Raw genomic sequence first — 9,421 nt, 5'->3', positions numbered from 1 at the left:
TGGGATGGCATTTAGGGGTCCCCTGTCTCCAGAGAGGTTTGGGAAGGGCAAAGCTCAGTAGCCAACGGCTGGACCAAGCACAGGGCAGGTGCGACCACCCTCAGCCCCTGTCTTCTGCTCCGGGAGGAGCTGACCTGGGGTAAACAGGCTTTGTTGTTCTCTGGAGGGTTGTTACATTGTAATTCCTTGAAGCCGGCCACCTCAACACGCCTCTGCTCTGCAGGTTTAGGGAATTAAGAGACTCCACTCCTCCCCCTCCTCCTGTAATTCTAGATTTCCCCTCCCACCCCGCCTCTCCTCCACCTCAGGCCCTCTGCCGTGTAGGACCAGCTGCCCCCACCCCTGGAGAAGAGAGGAGAGGAGAGAGCAGGCTGGGTGGTGCAGCGGGCAGCGCGCTGCAGGCGGGTGTGCAGGGAAGGCCCAGGCTTCGCGGCTGATTCCCAGGAAGAATAGATTTTTAAAGACACCAACTCCCAAGTGCGGCCGCCTAAAGAGCGCCAAGTTTTGAACGCGGGGTTCACACTCGTTAGCCAGCCGTTTGGGTGAGTGGTCATGGAAAAGCACCGAGCCCTCGGGAGGACAGTGAGGGTGATGCAGGGAGTGTTTGCAGAGGGCTCTTTATAAGAGCCAGACCTGGGCGTATCCAGGATGCGCTCTTGGGGAGCACCGGAGGGAACCCGGTGGCAGATCCGCAGAGGGATACAAAGTAACCCGCGCCCTGGCAGCACTTCTGCAGCCTTTCGGCGGAGCCGGGTATCCGCAGCCCGACCCGGGGAGGTGGCTCTGGGGCGGGGCCTGCCCCGCCGCCTATCAGGTCCCGCGCCGGCGGCCCGCCGCGCGCAATCACACGCCTCCCGGGCCGCGCCACCTACTCCGCCGCCGCCGTCCCCGCCGCGAGGTGTCCGGGCCGCTCGCCCGCCGCTCCGCCAGCCCAGTCCGGTAGGTAAGCGCCCGGCAGCTGTCCCGGTTAAGCGACTGAAGACTGGGGACCAGTGCCCAAGTCCCTCGGTGGCCCCGGCTCCGACAAGTCCCCTTCCCCGGCTGCCAGCCCCGGGCGGTGCCAGTCGTGCGCGCCTTGCTTTGCGCATCCGTGCAATGGGGTGGCCCCTGCGTCGCGGCCCGAGGAACCAGTGCCCTGCGGTGTGGCAGTCCCGTGGAGCTCAGCCTCCGCCTCTGCACCGCGCGGCCCCGGCCAGGGCGCGGCACTTCCAGTGTAGGGCGGCGACCACTCAGCCTGGGACACTGAGGCGGAAGATGGCGTCGGGCACCTGTCCCCACCGGGGTCCGGGGCCCGGGTGCCTGTCCCCACCAGGTTCTAGGGCATCTGTCCCCGCCGGGATCTGGGACCCGGGTGCCTGTCCTCACCGGGATCTGGGACCCGGGAGCCTGTCCCCAACGGGATCTGGGGCACCTGTCCCCGCCGGGATCCAAGACCCAGGTGCCTGTCCCCACAGGGATCTAGGGCACCTGTCGCCGCAGGTTTCCAGGAACTGGGTGCCTGTCCTCACCAGGATCTAGGGCATCTGCCCCTACAGGGATCCGGGGCCTGGGTACCTGTCTCCGCCGGCATTTGGGGCACCTGACCCCGCCTGGATCTGGGCCTGGTCACTTGCCTCCTCCAAGACCCGGGGCCCTGGACCCCTGTCCCCGCAGGGATCCCAGCACTCCCTCCTGCGGAGGGTCAGGAGAAAGGTCTTTTTACAAGAAGCGTGGGAAGGCACCCAGGGGCCCCTGGGGCAACAGGGCTGGACGCCTGTGGAGGCTCCCCCTTGCTTGGCACATGGCGACCCCGAAGGAGGCGTCCAGCGTTTGAAAGGAGGTGGGCCCACTTCCCCGGTGACCTGGCCCCAACCAGCTCTGGGGACTCTGCTGTGCCACTTTCACTGTTGGCTCTGGGCTTTCCAAACGTGCACCCTGTTGTTAACCCTTAAATTGCTACTCTTAAAGGGTACTAATGAGCCAGCGCTTGGGTGGCTGCTGTTGTTATTTATGCCACAGCGCCTGTAACATTGTTCCTACTGTGGCCCAGGAGCTAGCTGCAGTCCCTTAGAAGGCATGCCTCTCTGCTGCACAGAGCTGGGGACAATGAACCTGCTCCAGGCTGCAGAATCCCTAACCTCTGGGGAGCAGGCCTCATTTCAGATAGAGAAACTGAGGCTTGTGTCCCATGAGGCACTTGGATGCTTGAGCTGGCTAGATCAAACCCCAGAGGGCTAGAGGCCCCACCAAATCTATCCCTGTGTCCAGTCACAGCAGTGTGGCCTTGATGGGGCCCCGGACCACTTTGCACCTCAGTCTGTGGGTTCTAGAGACTGGCTACCCTGGATCTGGCCTGGTGGGAATAGTTTTCATCCTAGGGTCCCTGAGATTGATTTCTTCTTAATTTGGGTGTGTTTTGCAAATAGCCCCTGAAGAGTCACCTGAGGCAATTGACTGGCCCTGGACACAGTGTCCAGCATAGGGCAGGTGTGCACTCCTGGCCTCCCAGCCCTGTTCCTCCCCCTGTCCCAATTCTCCTTACTCCTTGACCCCCTCCATTCTCCAGGAATTGAGGCTTTCAGTTTTGTTTGCTTTGAGGCAGGGTCTCATGTAGCCTAGACTGGCCTCCCTGATTGTGTAGCTGAAGATGGTGTTAAACTCCTGATCCTCTTGCCTTCACCTCCTGACTGCTGAGATTACAGGTGTGCACCACCATGCCCAGTTTATGTATAGCTGGGATGGGACCCAGAGCTTTGTACATGCTAGGCAAGCACTCTACCAGCTCAGCTACCTTTAGGGCTTCCTGTTAGTCCCTTCCCACCCTCCTTCCGTCCCTCCCTTCCTTCCCTTGTTTCTTTTTCTTTTTTTTCTTCTAATTTTGGGTCTTTTTGAGACAGGGTCTCCCTGTAGCCCCAGCTGGGCTGGATTCACTATGGAGACCAAGCTGGCCTCGAACTCACAGACATCCGCCTGCCTCTGCCTCTGGGAGTGCTGAGATCAAAGGCTTGCGCCACCACGCTCCTTGTTTCTTTTTTTAAAGTACAGTCTTACTATGTCCTGGCTAGCCTTGGACTCTTAATCCTCCTGCCTCTACCTCCTGAGGATTGAGTCTTAGTCTGTTTTCTGTTACTAATAATATAATTATTCTGACTGGGCAAATGTTCTAAAAAGAGATTTATTTTTGGCTCATAGTTCTGGAGGCATGAGGCTGAGGGGGCACACTGGGTGCTGGGTCCTCTGGCTGACAAACACTGATTGTGCATATGTATTCAACACTTCCTGGTTTCCTTATGAAGATGGTGTGCACTCACACAGCTCCGTCCCAAGACACTGTGTCACCCTAGTCGCCTCCCAAAGGCCCTGCCTCTAAACACCATAGTGGGGTTAGGTTTCGACACTCCAGCTTTTATAGATGTTCAAATAGTATTTTAGCTGCAGCACCTTCGTCTTCTGAACCTCACAGTCAGGTGCTGACACTGACCTTGACTGCTGTTTTTCTGAACACTGGACAGAGTCAGGTTTTTTGAGTTTCATTTGTTTTTGTTTTTATTTATTTATTTTTTATGTGTATGAATGCTTTGCCTGCGTATATATAAGTGTACCTTGTGCATGCAATGCCCACAGAGGCCAGAAGAGGGTGTCGGATCCCCTGGAGTTATACATGGTTGTTAGCTGCCGTGTGGGTGCTGGGACCTAAACCCCAGTCCTCTGTAAGACCAGCCAGTGCTCTTAACTGCTGAGCCATCACCCCAGCCCCATGAGTTTCCTTTGTTTTCCTTTGGTCATTATTTTTTGAGATGGGATCTTACACTGTGTAGCCCAGGCTGTTTTTGAACTCTCTACTCTCCTGCTTCCGTCTCCTAAATGCTGGGGGATACAGGCCTGGGGCGCCATGCCTGGCTTAGTTTTGCTTGTTTTTTGACCTAAAATGTCTCTCTTGCTAGAGGATACTGGCTTCTAGTCCAAGTATGAAAATGCAGTGTGTCCTTTTCCAGCTTGGTGACAAGCTCACTAACCAATCTTCCAAGACATCTTCTAGCTAACCCTCTGCTTCCCCAGCACTGGGGATGGGACCCAGAACTGGGCATTTTAAGCAACACTCTGCCAGTGAGCTCCAGTCCCAAGCCATAGTTGATCCTTCTTTGGCAGGGACATTCCTCTATGTGCAGTGAGGCAAGCCCAGTCCCTGTGGGTGTCCCGCTGGCTCTCCACCTGCTGTTGACTATGCTCCTGTTGCCTCCTCCGAGAAGCCCTCACTGACAACCCCATCTCCAGGCACACTCTCCACTCATCTCACCAGTTGCTCTGTCCTAAGCCCTTGACTGTCTGGAATGATTTCCTGTGTTTGTGTCCTGACTTATACTAGCCTTTGAGACAAGGAACATGGAATGGCAGGTCTCTGGTGCCTGTCGCAGCCCAGATACTTGGGATAAGTAAGTCTGTTGAGCCAGATGGAGGGGCCTGCGTGCTGGTTACTTACTATCATCTGGTTGACAATATGTAGTAAAATGACCCCTAGAGTCATTGAGAGCAAAGGAACCAGAGACCATGGCTGGTTATCTGGCTCAGTGGGTAGAGTGCTGGCCTGGAATGCACAAAGCCCTGGGTTCAGTTCCCAGCACTGTATAAACCAGGCAAGGTGATGCACACCTGTAATCCTAACACTCGGGAGGTGGAAACAGGAGCAGAAGTTCAAGGTTGGCCTTGGCTACATATCGAGTTGGAGTCCAACCTGGAATACATGAGACCCTGTCTTGAAAGAAAATTAACAGGCTGTGACTAGCTGTCCTGTCTTGTCTTCCCTTCCCTTCCCTTCCAATGCCCTCACTCCAGTAACGGCAGGGAGGAGTAGCTAGAAGGACATTTTGACTGGCCAGACATCAAGCTGACCTGCTGAGGGTGATATTTTCCCCTCTCCCTGGAAAGCATCCTGTTTTCAGTGAGCCTATTAAATTCACGGACAATTGATGGCTTCTTGCTTCCCCTGTGGCTGACTGAGTGGATCCCGAGAGAGTTGCTCTGTTTTGCTCTCTGCCTAGAACAATTCAGAGCTGTTTCGAGGAAGTTCTGATCGCTGGGCTTTTGTTGTTAGTGGCCACCAGGAAGCCAGCGGTGGGTCTGGACGGGAGGTGTGTGGCTGCCACCTCACCGCTCCTTTGTCCTGCCCTTGGTGGACTGAGGCCTGGAAGAGGTACAGAGAGTCAGCAAATATGTTCCTGGGTCATTTCTTGTTGGCCCTGAGGCAGGCAGGAGAGAGGCAGGCGAGGTGGCCAGGGCACAGGGCGGCAAAAGGGGGCAGCTGATCTGTCTAGTGTCAATATTAGGATGTGACAATACAAAACACCCTGCGGGCACTGCTGAGCAAACCTGTTTTTCTAGAGATGGGAGAAAACTTGGTGCCCAGCTTGAGAGGGGAGGCTCACTATGCTGGGAAGGACAGGGAGGGAGAGGCCACCTGGCCTTCTTGGGAGGGACTGTGTGATGGGGATGCTTAAGGTGCTGATCTGTCTAGTGTCAATATTAGGATGTGACAATACAAAACACCCTGCGGGCACTGCTGAGCAAACCTGTTTTTCTAGAGATGGGAGAAAACTTGGTGCCCAGCTTGAGAGGGGAGGCTCACTATGCTGGGAAGGACAGGGAGGGAGAGGCCACCTGGCCTTCTTGGGAGGGACTGTGTGATGGGGATGCTTAAGGTTAAGATTCTGAACAATTTTTTTTTTTTTTGCCACACAAGAAGCAACGTTTATTATGTGTGTGTGTGTGTGTGTGTGTGTGTGTGTGTGTGTGTGTGTCCCAGAAAGGAAGAGACTCTATGTGGGGTCAGGGCCAGGGCAGCTGTCCTTGGGGAGCCAAAGCAGTCCCTGAGTGCAGACAGTGCAGATGAGCCAGACCCAGAGGCGGTCAGTATGGGCAGGATGTCCCTCCTGTGAGCTCCAGGTTTCCCCCAAAAATGAGCTGTTAGTGAGCGCTTACTGCATACCATGCACACGGCAGCCTGACTCCTCAGGGCCCACATCCAGTGGGGCTCTTTCTCCTGTCCTAACAAAGGGTCATCCGTGATCCAGTGTAGCTCTGTGTCCACTCCAGGGCCCTTCAGACAGGCATGGCCAGACTCTGTGAGCTGGTCATCCCCACTGTTTTGCAGAACTGTCTGGTTTCCCACTGCCATGTGCTGTCACGCTTCTCCCCGAGCTCCTGTTCTGCAGGCTCATGCAGGCTCCCTGTAGCTGGGCAGACAGACGAGGAAACATGTAAGGAGGCCAAGTGCCCAATCCAGGTCAACTGACCCCCAGGTGTTGTTAATTCTGCCCTGAGGAAGGCAGGGAGGAAGTGACTTCCAGCCAGGCTGAGGAGGAAGCAGGTCCCTAGGCCTGCCCAGTGTGTGGGAGGTTGAAGGCCCAGTAAAGAGGTCTGGGTGAGGCCTCAACACCATCAGAAGGAAGAAGAAGCCTGTGTCTGCGTCCCAAGACAGAGCTCAACAGGGCCCAGTGCTTAGTCCTCAGGCCTGGACATTCCAGAGCATATTTATTTATTTATTATATTTTTTAAATTTGAGACAGTGTCTCCCTCTAGCCCCAGCTGGCCTGGAGCTCTCTATGTAGACCAGGCTGGCCTCAAACTCACAGGAATCTGAGATTGGCCTGCTTCCCAAGTGCTGGGATTAAAGGTGTGTGCCACCATGCTCAGCTAATTTATTTTTCAAGACAGGGCCTCACCATGTAGCCTTGGCCATATCAAGCCTTATTCTTATTTTTTTATTTTACTTATTTTTTGAGACAGGGTCTCCCTGTAGCCCCAGCTGGCCTGGTACTCACTACATAGACCAGGCTGGTCTTGATCTCACAGGGCTGGCCTGCCTCTGCCTCCTGAGTGCTACGATTAAAGGTATGCACCACTAGACTGGTTTATTTTTATTTTAAATTATGGGTGTTACAGGCCATCGTGAGCCACCTGATGTGAGTACTGGGAACCAAACTTGGGGCCCCTGGAAGAGCAGTATGCTTTCTTAACCATGGAGCTACCTCTCTAGCCCCCCAGAATGTACTTTAAATACCTGCTTTTGAAACTTAGAAGCTGGAGGTGGAGATGCTAGCTTGTCACTCTGTCCTCTAATGAGGACAGAAAAGCAGAGTTTCCTTTTTTGTGGGCATCTTAAACTCAGTCAAGAGGATTATTGAGTCATTATACTTCCTCTGTTCATTGGAGTGTTTTTTAGAACTTTTGTGGTGTTAGGATGGATCCTGGGGCCTGGTGCATGCTATGCAGGTGCTCTACCACAGAGCTGGGTCCCTAGTCCCACACTGGAGAGTCTTTAGAGAGGATTGAACAGGAAATGAGACCTGGGGAACCTGTCTTCACTGATGAAGAATTAGAGGTCCGTAAGGCCTAAGGAATCCATTCAAACTTACACAGAGCCCAGGGGTCTAGCTGGCCAGGTCTTCTTGGTGGAGGTGTTGGGGGGGGTGTTCACCCACTCAGAGAAACAGATGTTAAGCCAAACACTTGCATGTCTCCTGTCATGTGCCTGGCAAAAAGGAAACAGAAACCGGTGGGCGTTGTCCCCTAGACCCAACCACAAGTCCATCTGTATCTTCCTACAAGTTCTTGTGGGGTCGGGGGGAGGGTGTAGAGGGGGGGAGCACCATGTAGGTGTGGACAGCTACTTCTCGGCTTGAGATCCTGAGGTTCAGGGTCTGAGGTTCCTTAACTGTCAGCACAGTCAGTCATTGCTGGCCTTGAGAGCAAGCAAGGAAGGAAACGGGTGGATCAGAGAGATAGGGAGGTAAAGTGGCCAGGAGCCTGCAGCACGGGTCTCAGAGAGAGTCCCAGTAAGTTGGGTGCTGGGTGCTCGGTAAAGGATGATGCTTAAATACTTGTCCCACATTCAAACCTCGGGCTGGGGATGTGGCTGTCTGTACAGTGCTTGCCTAGCATCCATGAAGCCCTGGGTTTGATCCCTAGCACCACTTAAAACTAGGCATGTAGAGTGTGCCTGTAATCCAGGACTCAGGAGATGGAGGCAGGAAGATCATAAGTTCAAGGTCAACATTGTACTTAGCTAAGTACTGTTGCCTGTCCCTTGCCAATCACCTCCATAAAGTCCATTCTCCTCTTCAAAGTTTCCTTCCAGATCTTTCTTCCATGAGTTTTTCTTTACAAATAATCATGTACTCTTCCGTGACCCACAAAATGTGAACATTTGCATCCATAGCATCTCTGGGGTGTCCCTTTCTTACCCTTGTCCCTCAGCAGCCTGCTTCCTCCTGTTCCCTGCCCCTCGGCCCCACAGCGGGGCACATCAGCCTCCCAGAAGGGCTCATCCCACTGGTTTCCTGGGAGCTTTTTTCTTGTGGACTACATCGAGGTTGTTTTGAATCTTTCTGTACTCAAATGTCACGTTTGGTATTTCTTGAGTCTATCCAGTCTAATCTGCCCAGCAGCCCCAGGGGGCCGACGTGGAGGTAGAGGAAGTTAGGTGACTTCCCAAGGGCAGCCTGACTGGCCCTAGAGTCGAGCACCTGACCAGAGAAGACCCTCGCTGCCCCCTCTGCCCTCTTCCATCTACATTTCTGGTTCCAGTTGGGTTTCCTGCCAGCCTCCCCAGCACTGGGAAGGTAGATGAGTCAATGCCCATACTGACCCCCACCTAGATACCACGCACCTACCTCTGAGTTCCATGCAAACTGTTTATGTCTTTCTAACTTCAGAGCCTTTTTGGAGAAAGGCTGTGTTGTTGTTTCTGTTTTCTCCTAAGAGTATTGAGCCACATTGCTGGGTCAGAGTGTCTCTGGAGGCTGGAGGCGGCGTGATGGCCCTCCCAAGTCCCCTCCCTGTCCAGTGCTCTCTGGAGGATGTGTGACCTGGTCATTGCTAATAAAAGCATTGAGGTATCCAGCAGCATCAGCAGGGATCAGACAGGGCAGCCCTCACCTGACATCACAGTCTCAGCTTAGATGGGACCCAGGCAATTCCAGAAGCATCTGTACTCTGGGGCAGTGCTCAGGTCAGTGGTGACCAAGGCAGGCAAGACTGAGGCCAAGTCTGCAGTTCCTGGCCACCAAGTTACTGAACAACGCCTATAGACATAGAATGTCTTCATTAGGACACGACCCTCCCTCCCCCACCCTTTCTCCTTCCCTCCCTCCTTCCTCCCTTCCTCCCTCCCTCCCTTCCTTTTCCCGTTGTTTCTCCATCACTTATGGGAAGTGAGCTTAGCCCACCCTCCAACAAGTTGTTTGGACATCTGCAGGTTCCTGAGGAAGGGTCTAGAGTCCAGCTTCCCCACCTGCGGGTTTGGAGACTGCTATGAGTTTCCTGAAATGAACCTGTAAGACAAACATCTCTATTTCCTGCTAGTTCAAGCAATTAACAAGCATTTTCACTTTTATATGAGTTGGTGTTACCAGCCACAGGCATGAAGTTGGACTGCAAGATGACA

General features: G+C 54.0%; 1 protein-coding gene across 1 annotated transcript in view; it reads left to right on the top strand.

Moving 5' to 3' along the window:
- The first annotated feature begins 891 nt into the window (after positions 1 to 891).
- The window catches only part of Bik (BCL2 interacting killer), a 19,079-nt gene continuing 10,549 nt past the window's right edge, over positions 892 to 9,421 (top strand). Inside the window, exon 1 of the mRNA XM_008844738.3 lies at positions 892 to 939. The gene's annotated coding sequence lies outside the window, so the exon portion shown is untranslated. The remainder of the gene's footprint in view (positions 940 to 9,421) is intronic.

Source organism: Nannospalax galili, unplaced genomic scaffold (assembly GCF_000622305.1).
Source record: "Nannospalax galili isolate Female #2095 unplaced genomic scaffold, S.galili_v1.0 scaffold180, whole genome shotgun sequence".
Lineage (NCBI taxonomy): Eukaryota > Metazoa > Chordata > Mammalia > Rodentia > Spalacidae > Nannospalax > Nannospalax galili.
This window is presented reverse-complemented; position numbering and strand designations above follow the sequence as displayed.